Source organism: Callithrix jacchus, chromosome 17, assembly GCF_049354715.1.
Source record: "Callithrix jacchus isolate 240 chromosome 17, calJac240_pri, whole genome shotgun sequence".
Lineage (NCBI taxonomy): Eukaryota > Metazoa > Chordata > Mammalia > Primates > Cebidae > Callithrix > Callithrix jacchus.
In genome coordinates, this window is record NC_133518.1 from 78,019,788 (window position 1) to 78,040,966 (window position 21,179).

The 21,179-nt window shown below is 41.9% G+C and overlaps 1 protein-coding gene and 1 non-coding gene across 13 annotated transcripts in view; both read left to right on the forward strand.

Annotated features, from left to right (window-relative positions):
- Positions 1-21,179, forward strand: part of MYRIP (myosin VIIA and Rab interacting protein) — a 468,404-nt gene that overhangs the window by 419,485 nt on the left and 27,740 nt on the right. The gene's annotated exons all lie outside the window — the stretch shown is intronic.
- Positions 7,216-7,277, forward strand: LOC118149042 (U7 small nuclear RNA). The gene has a single exon (XR_004736211.1). It is a non-coding gene; the product is annotated as a U7 small nuclear RNA (small nuclear RNA).

Consider the following 21,179-nt stretch of genomic DNA (forward strand, 5'->3'; position numbering starts at 1 on the left):
CTTATCTCACCAAGAGGAGGCTTGCCTCATACAGAGGGGGAGCTCAGCCAAGACCTCCACCACTGTCCCTGCTGTTTGGGAGCTAAAGCAGAGGAATGTGCATATGCCCGTGGACACAGTGACATCAGTGGCAGATCAGTGTCCTCAGTATAACATCCCATCTGATTGGAGCTACAGAATCCTGTCCAGGAGTAGCAGACCCATTTTAAAAACATAGTTTTTCCTGATGGGATTCAAACCTTTGCTGTAGGCAAACATATTCCTACAGTTGGATTAAATGTCTTCCTTTGGCTAGATGCTGGGGCCCAGATGGGCACTGCCACCTGAATTTAACCAGCTGAAGAATGAGCTTGGGGCCAGATCAAAACTTCTTAGGAACTGAATTCCCAAAGGGTCGTTTCTTCTTTAAGTAATAATTTGGTTCCACCAGACCTCAGTGGTCAGCCTTCCAAACCACATGGTCCTCAAAGCCTGGGAATGAGCACTTGTTTCTCCCCATCCACTGAGCAGCCACAGCAATGGCACTAGCCATGCCAATGGTTCTGGAAGAAAGTCCTGGCTGAAGTGGCTCCTTTTTTTGCCTCCAGAGATGCAGCTGATACCCTCCTAAAGAGGGATGCAATGGCCTGAGTTTGGAGACTACATTCAGGGCCAAGTCTCCCCTAAAACCCCTAATTTTTCCAGGCCTGGAGCAGCAGTCCCCATGGTCCCTTCTGGCTCCAAAATTCTGAAGTTCTAGATATGCAGTAGAATAATAGGTTTTTGCTTCTTTTTTTTAAATTGCATTTTAGGTTTTGGGGTACATGTGAAGAACATGCAAGATTGTTGCATAGGTACACACATGGCAGTGTGATTTCCTGCCTTCCTCCCCATCACCTATATCTGGCATTTCTCCCCATGCTATCTCTCCCCAGCTTCCCACCCCCCGCTGTCCCTCCCCTGTTTCCCCCCAACAGTCCCCAGTGTGTGATGCTCGCCTCCCTGTGTCCATGTGTTCTCATTGTTCAACACCCGCCTATGAGTGAGAACATGCGGTGTTTGATTTTCTGTTCTTGTGTCAGTTTGCAGAGAATGACGGTTTCCAGGTTCATTCATGTCCCTACAAAGGACATGAACTCATCGTTTTTTATGGCTGCATAGTATTCCATGGTGTATATGTGCCACATTTTCCCTGTCCAATCTATCGTTGATGGGCATTTGGGTTGGTTCTAGGTCTTTGCTGTTGTAAACAGTGCCGCGGTTAACATTCGTGTGCGTGTGTCCTTATAGTAGAATGATTTATAATATTTTGGATATATGCCCAGTACTGGGATTGCTGGATCAAATGGAATTTCTCTTTCTAGGTCCTTGAGGTATCACCACACTGTCTTCCACAATGGTTGAACTAATTTACACTCCCACCAACAGTGTAAAAGTGTTCCTATTTCTCCACATCCTCTCCAGCATCTGTTGTCTCCAGATTTTTTTAATGATCACCATTCGAACTGGCGTGAGATGGTATCTCAATATAGTTTTGATTTGCATCTCTCTAATGACCAGTGATGATGAGCATTTTTTCATGTTTGTTGGCCTCATATATGTCTTCTTTTGAAAAGTGTCTGTTCATATTCTTCGCCCACTTTTGAATGGGGTTATTTGTTATTTTCTTGTAAATCTGTTGTAGTTCTTTGTAGATTCTGGATATTAGCCCTTTGTCAGACAGGTAAACTGCAAAAATTTTTTCCCATTCTGTTGGTTGCTGATTCATTCTAACAGCTGTTTCTTTTGCTGCGCAGAAGCTGTGGAGTTTGATTAGGTCCCATTTGTCTATTTTGGCTTTTGTTGCCAATGCTTTGGGTGTTTTGGTTGAAGTCCTTGCCTACGCCTATGTCCTGAATGGCTTTGCCTAGATTTTCTTCTAGGGTTTTTATGGTGTTAGGTATTATGTTTAAGTCTTTAATCCATCTGGAGTTAATTTTAATGTAAGGTATCAGGAAGGGGTCCAGTTTCTGCTTTCTGCACATGGCTAGCCAGTTTTCCCAACACCATTTATTAAACAGGGAATCCTTTCCCCATTGCTTCCTTTTGTGAGGTTTGTCAAAGATCAGATGGTTGTAGATATGTGGCATTGCCTCTGAGGCCTCTGTTCTGTTCCATTGGTCTATATCTCTGTTTTGATACCAGTACCATGCTGTTTTGATTACTGTAGGCTTGTAATATAGTTTGAAGTCTGGTAGTATGATGCCTCCCACTTTGTTCATTTTGCTTAGAATTGACTTGGCTATACGGGCTCTCTTTTGGTTCCATATGAAGTTTAAGGTAGTTTTTTCCAGTTATGTGAAGAAGGTCATTGGTAGCTTGATGGGGATAGCATTGAATCTGTAAATTACTTTGGGAAGTATGGCCATTTTCACAATATTGATTCTTCCTAACTATGAGCATGGAATGTTTCTCCATCTGTTTGTGTCCTCTCTTATTTCATTGAGCAGTGGTTTGTAGTTCTCCTTGAAGAGGTCTTTTACATTCTTTGTCAGTTGTATTCCTGGTTTTTGCTTCTTAACATAAGTATCATTTATAATATTGTATATAAGAAAAGATGTCATATGTGTCAATCTTTTGGAACATGAGCATTTATTAAACACCTAAATTAGGAAAATCTTGCACTATAGTCAAATTTGTACATCTAGTGTCCTTAAAGCATTTTTATCGAGAGTCTTTGTTTTTTAATTATCACAAGTAGCTGAGCCATTGTGCTTTATTTTCACAGGGGAGTCACCAAGCAGCAGACATCTTTGCTGGAATTCAAACTGACTCTGTAGTTTCACTTTAAAGAGTGAAACTACATTTATAGTTTCATATAATAATTTTCATTTTTTCTATTTTGAAAAGAATTGTATTTATATTTATAGTTTCATACAATAATTTTCATCAAAGTACTGAGAATTCTTTAAACTAATATATGTCTTTCTCCCCCAAACAAGAGAATCATTTGCACATCTTCTGATGGCTGCCCCCCAAGTATTAAAGCCAAGCCACATGGAAACCCAATCCTGGTCAATGGTGAAGGAAGCAGATTTATTGACTGTTGTCTAAGAAAACACAGAAACTTGGGTTTCTCAAGTTTCATGTGCTTGTGAAAAAAATGTAGTTGATGTCATGGTGTTAACATAAAATCAAGTATCGTTGTCCATATATGCCAGACTTTCATAAAATTACCTACCATTTATATGAGGCTATAGCACCCTTCAACTCGGGGAGCATTTTAGAAGAGTACCTCATCTTCACTTGGTGCTAGAGTGAATATAGTATTAGATACTGACTCACAACTTCCAAACTACACTGATTTCAACTGGCCTTATGCCTATAGAGGAATTAACACCTCTTCCCCAACTTTCTATTAAACTGCTGCCCTAGGAAAAAAGAGAAGCTATAGCTGTCAACTTAGAGCTACAGCTCTTATCTGCAGTGCTTGAACAGGCAAGGTTTTATTTCACTCATGCTCATCTGCACCATTCATTCCCACAACTGCGTCCTGGGGAAGGGCTGGCCAGGCCAGGAAGGTAGAGTTCTAGGTTGTCTTGTGGATCTTCTAAAGAAAGAAGCAGAATATCTTCCTCTCTAGGCAAAAATGGACTGGGCACTAGAGAAAGATTGCCCGAACTCCAATGCAGACATACCTTCAAGTCTCTAAAATGCAGGTGTTACCTGGAAGGCCAGGATAAGGATAACACCCCAGCCACAGCAGTAGTGAGATGCTGGGCAGATATGGTTTGAAGAAAGAAAGGCCAAGTTACTCCCGAAGGTTCTAAGTAGAAAGGCCTGTAAAGCAAGGCACTGGTTCCAAACTCTCACCCCACAGACGCCCAGAAGTAAGATACCCTGGGGAGAGGGAAGCGGAAGCAAAGATATTATGAATCTGAAGTTCTGTAGAATAAGCAAGATTGTGCTCTTGGAAAACATCTCTGGCTGGAAAATATAAAAACTAAAGAAGGGAAAACATGTATACCAGTTTCTCCTATAAACAGAAATGCCAAAATCCTAAAGAAAATACTAGCAAACTGAATTCTACAACATTAAGAGATTCACATACCATAACTCATATATTTTATTCCAAGAATACAAAATAAAGTGAATAGCAGGAACCCCCACTGTTTTACCCATTTAGTAAGTACTGTTTTTAAAAAGCACATCATAATCTCAACTGATGCCAAAATGTCTTTTGGAAACATTCAACACAAATTCCACTGGGGGAAAAAAGCCTCTCAGTGGAATAGAGAGATAATTCTGTAACATGATGAAGAAAATCCACTTCAAAGCACCAAAAGCCCTAGATTTCTTTTCTTGATGAGAGCTCATTTTAAATATAAAAAACATCATGAACATCACATTTTACTACTGTTCCAAAAAAAAAAAACACACACACACACACACACGGCAGAGATGAATTTGTAAATGCTTTTACATAAATGTGTATTTTGTTAATCAAATAGCCTGTACCTACGTGTAAAAAATGTGTGTAGCTTTAAGATTTGTTTTAAATTACAGGTGAATATTTGTGGTTAGCAAATATGTATTGTTTGCTAAAGAAGTAAATGAGCACAATTGACTCTAGAAGGGCCACAAAACCTAAACAGACCACGGAAGAAGTTGGCAAACTGGTCAAAGAATTATTTCTCAGAAAGAAGCTAGTCTCCAGTATCTTTGACAATAAAATCCATCAAATATTCATGCTGCTAATTACCTTTATACTAATAGAACTGTTCTTGAGCAATTAGAAAAATGGAAACCATCACAGTTCATTTTATTGAATTAAAGCCCCTGAATTTCACACACACAAAAAAAATCACACACCACCAAAAATTTACAAATTAATTCACAAGTGAATAAACATTCAAAAATTCTCAACATATCAGCAAATTGTTTCTAACTATGTATTAAAATAATAATTTATAATGGCCAGACAGGGTGTAGTCTAGGAATGTAATAATGTTCATTTTAGGACTCTGTTAACATTTTTGTTACATTTACAGTAGAGGGAGAAAACATGATTATTTTAATAAATTCTTAGCTTGATGGTTGACATAGTAGGAAATTCATAAATACTCATAAATGCTGAATGAAGAATGAATTCCAAAATAGCAGCTGATAAATTTGAGCAACCATTTCTGATAAAGTAGGAAGATAAAAACTCAACAGCAGTGACTGGTAGCCTTTTGGGGGTTGCAGATCTTTTTACAAATTTGATGAACATTGTGAATTCCGGCTCCACAAAGCATAAAAAAGTGAAATTGATTTTGATCAAATTGGAAAGTCACAGATGACATGAAGCCCATCCATAAAACCCAAGTCTAAAAATTACTATTAATGACAGAAAGAAAACAAAGATGTCTTCTACTTTTATTATTCAACATCGGTCCAGCATTCTCTCCAGTGCAATAAGAAATGGAAGTTAGCAACATTAGATAGCAGAAAACAAAGCTATGATGATGACTTTAGATTTCTGAGTTACGATAATAAAATCAGTTGAAAAGATTATTAGAAATAAGTTTGGCAGGTGAGCTATCACAAAAGAGTAATACATAAGCAAAAATTTCGTATATATAGCAATAACCTCTCAGAAAATATAAGGAAAAAATTGTCTATGCAATAGCAGCAGAAGTACACACAGCACTGAACATACACTTGGCCTACAACCCAACAGTTTGCTCCTATTACCAAAGAGAAATAAAGAGCTATGTCCACACACAGAGACAAACACACAAAACATTCATGATCACCAAAAACTGGAAACAACCCAGCTGTCCACAGCTCACCAGCTGGTGAACAAATATGAGTGTACCAATGTCAGCGAATCTTAAGAACATTATGCTGAGGGAAAAAAGACTCAAAAGGTTACATATTTGCCACTTATATGACATTCTGGAGAAGGTAAAACTATAGGGACAAACTCATATCAGCGTTTGCGGGAGAATGGGGTGAGGGGCAGGTTGACATAAAGAGACATGGGGATTGTTTGGTCTGATGGAAATATTCTATATCTTGATCTGGTGGTAGCTACACAAATGCATGCTTTTCTCAAAATTCATAGAACTATGTGCCTTTAAAGGCTGAATTTTACTGTATGTAATATACATACATAAACACATACATACTTACATATATATACACACACAGTGTCCTTGAATAACTTAACTAGACACATATGAAACTCATCTGAATAAAATTAACCAGCTTTGCTAGGAGACATAAAGACTGAATAAGTGTGGAAACATACTCTGTATATAGATGGGGAAACTTCACACTTTTATAGAAGTCAGTTTTCCCCAATTCCAGATTCCAGTCAACTTAATGAGATTTTTTTGCAAACTTGATGAAGTTATTCTAAAGTTCATCTGGAAAAGTAAGTGCATAAAACAGAGCCAAGAAAATTCCAACGGTAATTATAGCAGTGGTGCTAACACTGGAATAAGCAAATAGATTAATGAAACACAATAGAAAATACAGGGATATAATATGGCATGACAATGGTACATGTAATATCAAAGAAAGATTCTTTAAGGAATATTACATCAACAAATTATGTAGCACAAGCTGGTTAATCATTTAAGAAAAAACTAAATTAGATTCGTACATCACACTACATACGAGAACAAATTCTCAATGGGCAGGAGTGTAAAAGGTTAAGTAAAAGAAGCTATATAATTACTAGAGTAAATTATAGATAAATATTTTGTAACATTAGGAAACAAAGGCCAGAAACCTTAAAAGCCTGAAACATAGGCCTAATGCTCATGCCTGTAATCCCAGCATTGTGGAGGCTGAGGCAGATGGATCATGAGGTCACGAGTTCAAAGCCAGCCTGACCAAGATGGTGAAACCCCAACTCTACTAAAAACACAAAAATTAGCCAGGCATGCTGGTGGGCAACTGTAATCCCAGCTACCCGGGAGGCTGAGGCAAGAGAATCGCTTGAACCCGGGGGGCGGAGGTTGCAGTGAGCCAAAATCACACCACTGCCCTCCATCCTAGCAACAGAGAGAGATTGTATCTCAAAAAAAAAAGCCAGAAATATATGATTGCATAAATGTTAAGGACTTATGTTCATCAAAACCATAAAATTAAAAGGAAAAAAGAATAGTTAAGAAGACATAGTACTTAAATATATAATGGGTAAAGAATTAATATCTTTATAACTCTGTATTAGTTCATTCCCACACTGCTATAAAGAAATACCTTAAGTGTTACAGATCTTTTAGAATTCGTCTAGCAGGCTTTCCGGGTTTTGCCAGAAAGCCCCAAAATAAATAAATAAATAAATAAATAAAAGAAATACCTTAGACTGGGTAATCTATAAAGAAAAGTTAGGTTATTTGGCTCACAGTTCTGCAGGCTGTTCAGGAAGCGTGGCTGGGGAGGCCTCAGGAAGCTTACAATCATGGCAGAAGGTGAAGGGGAAGCAGGCATGGCTTACGTGGCTGGAACAGGTGGAAGAGAGTCAGGAAGAGGTGCCACACACAGGCAGGAGAGTCATCAAAAAAGAGAGAGAAACTGTGAATGGCCAATAAGCATATGAAAAAAATATTCAACTTTAATCATATTACAATTTTTTTTTCTCCTGGCCTGCTCTGCATGTAACAATTTTTATGTAATTGCCCAGAACTTGCCATATGGTACGTTCATTTTTTATTTTATTCAGTAAATGTTAGTTGAGTGTCTCAATGTGCCTGGCACTATTGAAGCACAGAGAAAATGACCATGAACAAGGTAGAGTTTATCATTTGCTCAGACAATCAGTAACGATGCAAATTAAAGTATTGAGATGTCACTTTTGCCTAATAAATCGGATAATTAAAAAGAAGGATAATTGGCTCACTCTTATAATCCCAACACTTTAGAAGGCCAAGGTGAGCAGATTGCTTGGGCCTAGGAGTTGGAGACCAGCTTGGGTGATGTAGCAAGACCCCTCTCTACAAAAAATACAAAAATCAGCCAGTCATGGTGGTGAGCACCTGTAGTCCCAGAGGTGGGAGGATCACTTAAGCCAGGGAAGTGGAGGTTGCAGTATGCCAATATTGTGCACTGCACTCCAGCCTGAGTGACAAAGTGAGACTCTGTATCAAGAAAAAAAAAGAATGACATTCAGTGTTGGTAAGAGTTCAGGAAAACAGGCAAGTCTGCCACCATAAAATAGTGGGAGCACTTATTAGAGTTTGATAACTTGGTAATCCAAAGGAATCAAAGTTTGTATACCCTTTGATCTGGCAATTGTATTTTCAATTATTTATCCAAGGAAAAACCTGGGTAAGCAGCTAGGGGTATATTACAATGTAGTTCATCAAGCATTGTGTTTTTATTGTAGGCATGACAACCTAAATGCCCAACGATAAGGGATTCTTGGAGGTGTGGAGAGATAGAGTTCAGATGACAAATCGGGCCTCGACACTGGAACAGCAAAGATAGACTGGTCCAGATACAAGTGATACAGAGCAGGTGAGCCCCAAAATTGGGGCTTAACCTAGGAGGGTTCTTGGCCTTGCCCAGGAAAGAATTCAAGGGTGAGTGGAGGGTGCTAAACAGAAACTATGATTGAAGCGGCAGCATACAGCAGCAACGGAGGCACTGCTTTTGCAGAGCAGGGCTACCCCACAGGCAGTATGCCCAGAATAGCAGCTCAGAGGCACTCCTGTAGTCATATTTATACTTTCAATTTCAATAATCAAAAGTAATTCTACATGTAAACTAAGGGGCAGTTTATGAAGCAATTTGTAAAATGAAAGTGGTAACTTGTCAGGTTTTGCTATGAAAAGGGGTGGTAACCTCCGGGTGTTGCCATGGCAGTGGTAAACTGACTTAGCACACTGATGGGGTGTCTTATGGAAAGCTGCTTCTATCCTGGCCCTGATTTAACTAGTCCTCAATTTGGTCCAGTGTCTGAGCCCAGCCTCCAGAGTTGAGTCCTGCCTCCTACCTCACAATTAAGTGGGTCAGTTTCATGTCGGGAATTTGAGGAGGTTTCGTTTAATGTTCCATGTGTTTATTGCCTCTCTCTTCCCCTAACCCCCGCCTCTCTCCCCATCTGTCTTTTGGAGGCAAATTCGTCTTCTGAAAGTGAGGTCATGGTGGAACTGGAGGTTCAGCATTGTAGAGAGGGTTTAAAATAGCTACTGCATCAAATGCAAATAAAACAATGTGGAGATACATTGGAAGTCCCAGGCAACACTGAAAATACAGATGAGGTCAGATTATGAACATTTACCTGATGTATAAAGAGGCTGTAAAAGAATATAGCAAATGAACACAATTAAATGCAAAATTGAAAATCCATTCTATTCAAAGAAAATGTCTATTCCTAGCAGATCTATTCATAAATCCACACGATTTAGCGTAATTACACCGTATGATTCAAGTGGTTCTGAGATTTATGGTGGAACTTTCCATATCAGAGGTTTCTAGCTTAGCCATTAATCTTCCCTGAACTAAAATCTACATATGAATTTCAAACCATTTAGGGGATGGGGCATAGAATGGAACCTCCATCCACAATAACAGCAAAAAAATGTGAAGTTACAACTTTAAAAGAAAACTACAGATCTCCAAGAAATCTAGCAATTCACTGGAAGAAAGATGGTGTAAAGATAAATTCTTCCAAAATTAGGTTAGAGTTTTAATGCAATTCAAATCAAAATCTGAACCAGACATCTTTTAACTTTTTAAAGTGAGTCTAAAACTCAAAACCATCTGATAGAATAAACAGTCAAAAACAGTTTAGAAATGTTTCGAAAAAAATAAAAGAGGCATGAAGAGAATCCGTCTATTAAGATATCACTTATATGTTTTAAAGGCACAGTAATTTGTGAGCTACTAATACAAGATGTTACAGAATAGTCAGAAGAACAGCCTAAAATATATTAAATTTAAATCACCATTTATCTCGTGATTCCCAGTCACTTTCCACACCGGGTCAGACAAAGATGGCTTTTTAATAAATGATGTTTGGACAATTGTTAGCTTGTTCTTTTGGGAGGGGAATAGGGATGTAAGAAAAGAAAGGTCCTTAATTTTCACCCCAATGAAGGTATGAATGAATCCTCTTGGTTTGCAGCAATAGATGAGAGACAACATTTAAGAGGAGACAGGCAGAGATGCTCAGCTTCTCTTGTAAGAGGTTGTAGCACAAGCTCTGGAGTTTGAGTCCCTGCTCATTCCATACTTCTTCAACAATGATTGAGCTGTTCGAGGAGCTGCAGTGCAGTATGCATAAGAGAAAAAAGCTCCCTGCGCTGGTGGAAGTTACCTTCCGTTGGAGGAGACAGTGGTAAGCATGTAGACACACAACAGTGATAAGTGCTAAAAAGAAAATTAAGTAGGGCAGAGGGCAGAGTCCTGGATAGTCGGGAACTCTCCGAACAAGGGTCTTGAACTGAGACCCAAATGGCAAGCAGGGAAAAGATCTAAAGGAAGGGCTTTCCAGGCAGAGGAATACATGCAAGGCCCTAAGGTAGAGATGACTTTGACAAGTCCAAGGAACAGATAAAGAGCCACGGTGGCTGGAGCAATGTGGCCAAGGGAAGAGTGTCAAGAGAGGTGAGGGTGGGGACAGAGCAAGCAGGGCCAGGTGGGCCATGTGGAAAGCTTCAGTCTATATTCTGGTGAGGTAGAAAGCACCTAGAAAGGTTTAAGTGGACAGGTGACAAGGAGGATTCTACATTATAAAGATCACCCTGGCTGCCATGTGTCACCTTCTTTCCCAGAAAATGTGGAAAGTGATCTCAGGTCTCACTGGACTTCTTCAGAGCCAAGCACATGTCCTGATTCCTGCCAGTCATTAGAAATGTTTCCAGTCAATATTAGGAACTATTGTCTGAGAAACTGAGGAACAGTCAGTATAAGAAAGCAAAAAAAAAAGATCAATGTCTATGATTACCTCTTAGACCAAGAAAGGAACTCCTCCTTGCCTGCTCTACACCTGCCAGGGCAGGTTTGGTCAAAGGTGATGGACCCATTTCCCTTGTTTCCCTCTGCAGGCACTGATGTTGCCAATATCAGACAATAGTGGGTAACTCCAAAGAAGAAGAAAATGACCTCAGGGAAGCATAGAGGTTACTGGAACTACACTACAAATAATATACCTTTAAAATTTAGTGTTTAGTCACCCTGAAAAAAAGGAAACCATTTCTTTTATTTCTTTTGGCCGTCAAGACCTGTATGACTAAAGAACCCAAACTTCCCTAGAGGTCAGTTCTCCTCTAATCCCTGTGATGTGTAATCGTTTTGGTTCATTACATATGCTGATTTATTAAGTTCACGTTCCAATTTCTTTCCACAGTTCTGTGCCACCTCTTGCATCAAGTCACTCTTCAGGGACATGAGTCTGTTCATGGAGAATGTATTTTGACGGGTTTTAGCAGCATTGCCGGAGTGCCTTATGTTTCATGAGAACTGAAATATATTAGCATTGAATTTTTCTAGCAGATTTCTGTCAAATATTTAGAAGGACATATGGAGTTTCTTTCCTACCGTTGAAAAGGAGAAAAATACATGAAATCAAGGCATTTGGACAAACTCCCTTGCTTGCTCTGGTAGTTTCATGGAAGCATTTCATAAAGCCAAGAAGCACCTGTAGTACAGGACAGAGTAATGAGGGTACTGAGAGTCTGGATTACACTTGGAACAGGTTTTCTTACAGAGCACATCCTTTCCCCGCCTGCAGGTCATTGGCAGCTCAGTTCTAGGTGGGCTCTGGAAGCCTCAGATGGGCACTTGTGCCGAACAGATCTCCAGCTCTGTGGTGTGGCTTGGTCTTTGGCTTGCCAAATCAATGCACTTATTCTGGTTGGTATCCGTTAGTAGAGGCCTGAGGACCCCCTGTTGTTGGACTCCTCTCTTCCTGACCTGTTGTTCACTGATCTGATTGTGCACTCAGATTCTGTTTCATCATCACTTCCCACAGTCCACTGGGTCCAGGGAATTACACACATGGAAGAAGTGGCGGTGTGACTGGTGGGAGGACCGCGGGTTTGAGAAACCACACCGTCTCTGGGCTCAAATCCCAGCTCTACATCTTCTTCACTGAGCCACAGTTTCTTTGTCTCTAAAGATGGAATTAAAACATCAACCATGTCAGGTTGCTGTCAGGGCTAAATGAAACAATGAGAAGCCTGGAGTCATACCTGGTGCAGGATGGACCCCCATTAACTATGAGCTGCTTCCCTCCTTGCTGCTGCTCTTCCCTCCCGAAAGAGTCTCTCGGGAAATACATTCGGCAAGGGGAGAAGGCAAAGCCCCATATTTATTTTATGCGACTTGAACTGCTAAAAGGCTTTTCACCTCTGCCTGTAATTCCTCTCTTCACCCCTTTGTGTTCAAGCATGTCTTTATGTGACCCCTGTTAAGATTTCCTGTTACCTGGGATGTCCAGTGTCCCTAATAGCTCCCCATAGGAGCGTTCATAAGTTACAGGGCTGTAAAGAGGCCTGGAGGGTCCCACACTGTCACCTGCTTCTCCATGGTACAAAAGCCATTTATGAAGACTATAGCCTTTCACTCCTCCCTCAGGAAACTTGACACCAAAAATAACGAATTTAAAAGAAGACTTGAACAAGTGACTCAGGTGCTATTCCACCTGGACATTTGGTAATCACCCACTCTCATGATGTGTGAGAAAAGGAGCTCTGAAATGTTATATTTTCTTCATTTCAATAACCTAATGAAGCCTTCCTTCCCTCCTGGTATTTAAATCTTTATCCGTTTCTTCCAGATCGCCCAGCTAGAGAGCACAGCAGCACCTTGCCAGCTCGCTCTTCACTGCAGCCACCACATTCCCTCAGCTCTCTCCAGAATATGGCACCTTTTCTGCTTTTATCCCTTCTGTGGCTGCCCCACCTCAGGTCCTTGCAACCTTTGATTAGAGCTGCAGTTACTGTTTCCTACACTCGCTTTCTGCCTCCAATTCTCCCCAGTCCTAAATCTGTTCTTCCTGTGGCAGTCAGAATCACCTTTCTGAAGTGCAGGTCTCTCCTGCCAGCATGTTAAAAGCCTGGGCTTTGAAACCAGGCAGACCTGAATACTAACCCCGGCTCCTTCAGGGGAAACCTCATCACCTCTCTTAAGCCTCAGTTCCTCACCTGTCGGAGGGAGTGGTCATAGTACCTGCATCCTCCAGTGGTCAGGAGGGCTAAATGAGGCAAGGCAAATGCTACACACAGTGAGAGCTCAGTGTGTGAGTTATTGTTAACAACAGCAGCAAGAACCTGCAGTGACACCTCGTTGCCAGCAATACAAGCCCCAGACTCATGAGGCTGGCATTCAGGGCACTGTAAGACCTGGCCCCTGCCTCCCTTTTCCCACCTGTCTCCCACAGCCTGCCCTGGGCTGCAGTGCCATTGACTCAGCAGCTTTCTTGTACTTCCAGACCTTACCCCAAAGTAACGTGCTAGCAGGACTTGGTTGTTCCCTCAGCAGGTCCGCAGACTGTTGCTCACAGTGCGGTCAGGCCTCACCTTCTGACGCACTGTGGCGTGCGGCCTGCTTCCGCCTCCGCTCTCCGAGGGCAGGGGCTGTGGTTTGCTTGTTTCTGCATCCCCTCCAGGGCCCTATACAATGCCTTGGCATAGAGTGGATGCTTTCAGAAGGAGTTAAATTAGTGATGGGAGGAAATCACTGATGATGTTTGCAGGCCTTGTTTTTTCAGGGTCCCTGCGAGGCCCTGACATACCTTGCTTTCATTGCGTATCAGCGCGTATGGTTCGGTCAGTTCCCAGTAAAGGGAAAACAGCAGAATGACAAACTGGGAAACAACAGAATGATGGAAATGAACCTCTCTCAGTCTCTCTCTGTCTCTCTCTGTCTCTCTCTCTCTCTCTCTCTCTCTCACACACACACACACACACACACACACACACACACATTCTCTCTCTGGGTCTGTCTGTCTCTCTCTCACACACACACACATTCTCTCTCTGGGTCTGTCTCTCTCTCACACACACACACACACACACACATACACACACACACATTCTCTCTCTCTCTGGGTCTGTGTGTGTGTGTGTGTGTGTCAGCGTTAGGTTGCTTACTCAGATTTCTTAGACTATTCTGTATTCTCATATTATTACTCCCTTTTGGTTGTATTATCCCATCTTTATGAAATTGTGGTGGTAGGCAATAATAAATTATACTGACTTTTTTCTTTTTAAAATATTATTTGGCAAAAGAAAAAAGAAAAAAGGAGCAGCAAAGTTTAACTTTTTGGAATAACAGTAAAAGGCAGTCTTTGAAATATGAAATGGAGAAAAATGTTTGAAGACTACAGTATGTAATAGTAGGCGGCTAAACTACCAGGCACTCACCAGTGTGCCCACCTCCCGCCAGGAAGCCAGCCTGCAGAGCAGGTAGGAGGCGCTTGAGGAGGGGCGCACAACTGTGGATCCAGACACTGGGCAGACACCTGACACATGCCATCTGATTTAATCTTAAAAGCCTCTTGAGCTAGATGACATTTTCTCAGCTTTATAATGGAGGCTCAGAGGGATTAAGTATTTGGCCGAAGTCACAGAGACAGGGTGAGCTGAATCTCCTGGGCCTCATGGGTCTACATGTGCAAATGAGGCGGTTTCATTAGCATCAGTCCATAGTAGAAGACCACAGCACCCCCCGTCTCCCTCCATTATTTTGGGGAGTCTTGGAGGAGGGGCCTGCCATGTATTCATGAACAGACCTGTTGGAGATGCCCACTCAGGGCCCCCATGGATGTCTGGAGCTGGCACCTCACCAGGCCACAGCTGCCCAGGTGCCTTTTCGCAGAGGGGCTCCATATCCACGAGATGAGGCCATGGGTGGCTTTGCCGGGCACAGGCACTTTTGCCTTCATGGGCCCTTTCCTCCATAAAACACATTTTAAAATTATATTTTACAACTGTATTAGTATAAATATACCAATATATTAAAACATGCTCCTGGTGCAAAGGTTCATTCTTTTTCTCATAATTTTAAAAGAAACTAAAATATTTTCATGGCCCCCTAAAGGAATGATGGGCCCTAGGCCTATCCCTAATAGTTTAGGAGGCCCTTCACAAGACACTAAAGTGGCAGGCCCCTCGCCACTGCCCCTCTGTTTCTTGGCTGACCGTGAACCCCGATCATACTGTATGCTTCCCTCCTCTCAAAAATGTGAGTGCCAGTGTCCCTTCAGCTTCTGCCTGTTGTGCCTCTTTTCTCTTGTTCTTGTGATAGGTGTCAGAACAGCCCGTGAGGTGGAGCTAGGAAATCTTCCCCTCCAGGCACACATCCTCAAAGGCTTTCTGCCCACCTTATATTATATCAAGATTTACATCAAGTCACATAAATAGATACCAGGACCTGTGGCACAGATTTCGGCTCAGCTCTGAGCCCAGCTGAGACAGACACATAGACACACATGTTCCAGGGTCAAGCTGTGGCTGGAATCCTCTCTCTCATTTCGAAGTGATCTCTCTCCACAAAGCCAGACATCTGATTATTAGAACACACTCTTGCTGCTCACACATTGACAAGAGTGAGATATTCTGATAAAGAGCATTCCTGATTATTCTAGCTTGAAATGAGTTTGCATTCTTCTATGCAACACAAAGCTTAGAAATGAATCATGACACTGGGAAAATCTCAGGAGAATTTACAAAGATTGCTAATGAGCAGATATATCTAGTGTTTAGAATGAAAATATTTTCTCCTTTAGAATTCTACAGGCTCAGATCTCCCCTGGCAACAACTTGCATTCTCTATGTCTTTGGAAAACAGTTGATAAGTAAGAGTACATAGGGTACAAATTTGTTTATAGCAACATGTTTTACATGGCGAGAAAGCATAGAGGCACAGGACAGAGAGATTGCTAAGGTAAAGTGTGTTTGGGTCCCGAGACAAAAAATACAAGTCTTACTCTGCCTACAGTCCTAGAGAAAAGAAATGATCCGTAGAGATGAATTGCGCAGGTCCCGACTTGGTCATCTTTACCGGGTACCTTGAAACGGCCACTGTCAGGGATGCAACCTTGATGGTAAAAGACTGTCTTCAAGGCCTGCTGCAGTACTGTGTCATTTGTGAGGGGCTGGGAGCCTGAGTCTTCACGGAGGTTGACAACAGGTTCGCTACCTCGTTAATGAGCAACTGAGGAAACTCCATCTCAGGCCAAAGGGAGTCAGATCTTACCTTCCTATCCCTCTGCCCTCGTGGCTCTGTGGGGGGCTTGCAACACCAGTGTGCTTCTCCTCACCTTCTGTGCCCCAAGTGGTGAACTGTCTCAGCCCCGGTGGTTGTAAAGCTGACATCATAGATTTGGTGTTCCGCCTGGGGCTGTGACACAGACTGAACCCTAGAAGTGGACACTTGGGCTCACAGAGGTGAGCATCAGTCAGCAGGACGCCAGGAGTGTGGGTGCCTCAGAGCACAGACCTATATCCTACTGTGGTCGACAGCTCAAAGTTCAGCACATGCTACCCGCACTAGGGCATACCGCCATACACTTGGCATTTTAAAGAGCGTTGTGCCTGTATCTGGCACTTAATAAATGTTACTGAATTTGTATTTCATCACTCTCTAGAAGGTTGAATTTTGTCACATGGGTTTACCAGCCATTTTCATTCTATCATCTGTGGGTCCCTTAGCTGCAGGTGTCTTTGAGACCCACCTTCCTCTTCTGCAAAGCGTCCTATTGTGTCAGCCGACTTTCTCCATGCTTTCACTTCTCCCTCATTTGCTACCATAAAACCCACATTTGATCTGTCTTATCATGAATATCTGCAGGAAGTCAGCTGCCACAGGGGAGTGCTCTGTCTGGGCTCTCAACTCGTGCTTCGTGCCACTCACCTCATCCCTCTGGGGCTGTAAGCAATAGAAAACAGTAGGATCCTTGAGCTTTTCATTTCTCCCACATACAGCGCTCCCTGTCAGCCACCTCTGAATCTCCACCAGCTTTTCATCTGATCAAACCTCCATCCAGTGCTAAATATAGCTCTTTAAACATAGTTGTAGGAGGTGCTATTCACTTTTCTCTAGACTGGGGAGGAAACAGGACATTTACATGACAAGTCAGTGTTAGCCCTGTAGGAAAGCTGTCTTTCACTGTCCAATGAGCACAGTAAGGAACGGGGAGGTTAGGTGCCCTGCCCCTGTCATGTAGCTATTGAAATCCAAGTTATCTCAACTTCAATAGGTGCATGGTCCAAGGAAACAGCCCATTCCAAGGGAACAGACAAGAAACACTTGATTCCCTGCAGGTGGGAAATTGCTGTGGATTCCAGTTTGCATTTCCCAGTGGAGAGCAAAATGGAAACACCAACCAAACCAATGAAGAGATCTTGTCCAGTTTTCTTATAATTTTTGTTCAGTCACTCTTTTTTTTTTCTTTTAGACAGAATTTTGCTCTTGTTTCCCAGGCTGGAGTGCAATGGCACGATCTTGGCTCACTGCAACCTCCACCTCCCAGGTTCAAGTGATTCTCCTGCCTCAGCCTCCGGGGCAGCTGGGATTACAGGCATGTGCCACCATGCCCAACTAATTTTTGTATTTTTAGTAGAGACGGGGTTTCACCATGTTGACCAGGCTAGTCTCAAACTCCTGACCTCAGCCTCCCAAAGTGCTGGGATTACAGGTGTGAGCCACTGCACCAGGCCCTTTCAGTCACTTCTGCCAGCTGGAAGCTGGTTCCCTTATGAAGTGGTCTAGGTCTTTAACCAGACCACAGGCATTCCAGGTGAAGCTGTGGTGTTCTCCTCAGACCACCTGCCTGGGACTCCTCACTCTGACTTAAGGGAAAATGCAAATGCCTCAGGGGCCCGGACAGGAAGTCAGCATGACAAGTGGATGGGGTGGGGCCCAAGGCATGTGTGATGGCAGGAACTACATTCCTCTTGTTCTCTGCTTTATGCCAGCACATGGAACAGCGCTAGCATATCATAGGACCCCAATGAATTATGTAGAATGAACGGAGGGGAGTGTAGAGAACTGGGAAGTGCACATCTCACAGGTGGTATTCTAGGCCAAAAAGCAAGGCAAATAATGTGGCTTCGAGCTTGCAACTCTCATGACTGAATAAACAAGGCTGTTTATAGATGGAATAGAACAATGATGGCCCAACAGTATCGATGGCTAACTTATCCCTTCAATTGTATGTTCAGCTGGAGTCAGGATACAGATCACTCTTTCTGTTTGAGCATCTTAAGTCCTTCCCATTAATACCTTGACCGTTAATGCCCTGTTCTATTTGGAAATTTGTGCACATTTTTACTTTGCCATCCCTCGTGCTATGGTCTGAGTTTTTCTGAACCCTTGGTCATATAGCTTTCTTTTCAAAAAATGTACAGGGGCACTGTGTCTATCAAATAAGGGGCAACCTTTCTAAACACGTTTCATTGCTAATAAAAGGGTAACAAATCCACTTCATGCATACAACATTGCCCTTCTAAAACGGACTTAAGCAAACAGTGGTAGCTGGTTTTTGCCAAAATTATTTTGAGCCCAATTTGTCTCCAAAATCTGCCATATCAAGCTACCGTGTCCTGAAGAGTGGGGTACAACCTCTACACATTTTTCCTAAGGTGAAGAGTTGGCTCTGGCTGTTCTCTTGGACAATTCCCTCATTCTGATGGGTCTGCATCACCTTCCCTCTATCTCATTCCCCTAGGACCCCAGCTCCAACCTTTCTGGTACGTAGCAAAGCCCCTCGAACCAACAGAAACAGGGCTGTTGGGTCAGTCAGGCAGCTATTGTGGAACAGACAGGCTAAGGCTAAAGAGAAGCCCTCTGGCACAGGTGCCCTCACCCCAGAGTGGCTTGACAGGTGTGAGAACACGTGCCTCAGTGTAGAAGCCCAGAGCCAGCTTCTGGACTGCAGACTCAGCCATTAATTTGTCACTTAACCCCTTTGCCACCGAAAACCTCCTCTAGTCAGACAAAACCTAAAATAGAATCTATTCAGAGGAACACATTTTGCAAATCAAGTCATAGGTGTCATTAATATTTTGGTCAAGTCTATATGGGTCAGATAGGTACCTTAGGAAGGTATATCTTACCATTTTACTGGTTTACTTCTTTTTTTTTTTTGAGAGAAGGAAAGAAAAAAAAATAAGTAAAGGAGAGGAAGAAAGAGGAAGAGAAAGAGGGAGAGTAAATGGAAATATTGCTTTATTTTGAAAAAAATTGGGTATTAATAATGGCCAATGTTTCATTCAAACTAATGGGTAGGTGTGATGTGGTATTGACAAGAATGTATATTTTGTGTATTTGAAGTGGAGAGCTCTATAAATATTTATTAAGTTTACTTGTTCTGGATCTGAGTTCTAGTCCCTGATATCCTTATTAATTTTCTGTCTCATTGAATCTAAGTCTCCTATCTGGGTGTTAGGATCGTTAGCTCTTGTTGTTGCATTGATCCTTTTACCACTATATCTTTGTTGCTTTAAAATCTATTTTATCCGATACAAGAATTGCAACTCCTGCTTTTTATTTATTTATTATTTATTTTTGCTCTCCATTTGGTTGGTAAATCTTTCTCCATCCCTTTGTTTTGAGTCTTTGTGTATCCTTGCATGTGAAACAGGTCTGGATGTAACATGCCGTTGGGTTTTGGCTGTGTCTTTTGATTGGGAATTCAGTCAATTTAAATTTAGGGTTACTGCCATTTGATGTTGACTGGCTGTTTTATCCATTTGTTGGTGTAAATTCTTCTTTATGTTGGTGCTCTTCACTTTTTGGTGTATTTTTAGAAAGGCTAATACTGGTTGTTTCTTTCTGTGTGTAATGCTTCTTTCAGAAGCTCTTGTAAAGCAGGCCTGGTGGTAATAAAATCTCTGAGTTCTTGCTTGTTCATAAAAGATTTTATTTTTCCTTCAGTTGTGAAGCTTAGTTTGGCTGGATATGAAATTCTGGGCTGAAGGTTCTGTTCTTTGAGGATGTTGAATATTGGCCCCCACTCTCTTCTGGCTTGTAGAGTTTCTGCTGAGAGATCTGCTGTAAGTCTGATAGGCTTGCCTTTGTGGGTAATCTGACCTTTCTCTCTGGCTGCCCTTAGTATCCTCTCCTTCGTTTCAACCCTGGTGAATCTAACGATTATGTGCCTTGGGGTTGCTCTTCTTGAGGAATATCTTTGTGGTGTTCTCTGTATTTCCTGGGGTTGAATGTTGACCTGCTTTGCTAGTTTAGGAAAATTTTCCTGAATAATATCCTGAAGGGTATTTTCCAGCTTGGATTCATTCTCTCCGTCGCATTCAGGTACACCTATCAAACGTAAATTTGGTCTTTTCACATAGTCCCACATTTCTTGGAGACTTTGCTCATTCCTTTTTATCCTTTTTTCTCTAATCTTTTCTTCACGTTTTATTTCATTAAGTTGGACTTTGACCTCTGATATCCCTTCTTCTGCTTGAACAATTCGAGTGTTTAAACCTGTGCATACTTCTCGGAGTTCCTGTATTGTATTCTTCAGTTCCATTAATTCACTTATATTCCTCTCTAAGTTGTCTATTCTCAATAGGAGTTCATCAAACCTTTTTTCAAAGTTCCTAGTTTCTTTACGTTGGGCTACAACATGTTCTTTTAACTCACTGAAGTTTGTTATTATCCATTCCTTGAAGAGTGATTCTGTCATCAGGAGGCGCTCGTTCTCCATCAAGCCTTGTTCCATTGTTGATGTGGAACTGTGTTCATCTTTAGAGGGAGAGGCGTTCTGACTTTGAGTATTCTCAGCTTTTTTACGCTGGTTTCTTCCCGTCATTGTAAATTTATCCTCCTGTCGTCTTTGAAATTACCAACTTTCAGATTAGGTCTCTTGAGTGGACGTCCAGGTTGTTAGTTCCCAGGGCCGGAGCAGCGGCGTTAAAACTGATGGTGCTTTTCTGCCCAGGATTCTCCTGTCAGGCTTCCTTCTTGTTTCCGTAGTAGGCGACTCTGGTTTACTTCTTTAAGCATTTTACTGGTCACATGAAACATGATGTGATGAGATAAACAAAACTGTTTGTAGATGGAAACCGTGACGGTCAAGCAACAGTGATGTCCAGAGTATTGCATGGTGCTGTACGTTCAGATGAACTCAAAATGCAGATGATTCCCTGAGGTTGAAGGACCTCTGCTCCATTAATAACATTGGTCCAAATCTGGATCGATTATAATTTTGAGCCATGAATGTAAAGGTTGGAAGTGACCTGTGCCAGTCAAGAATATGTTCAGCCACAGAT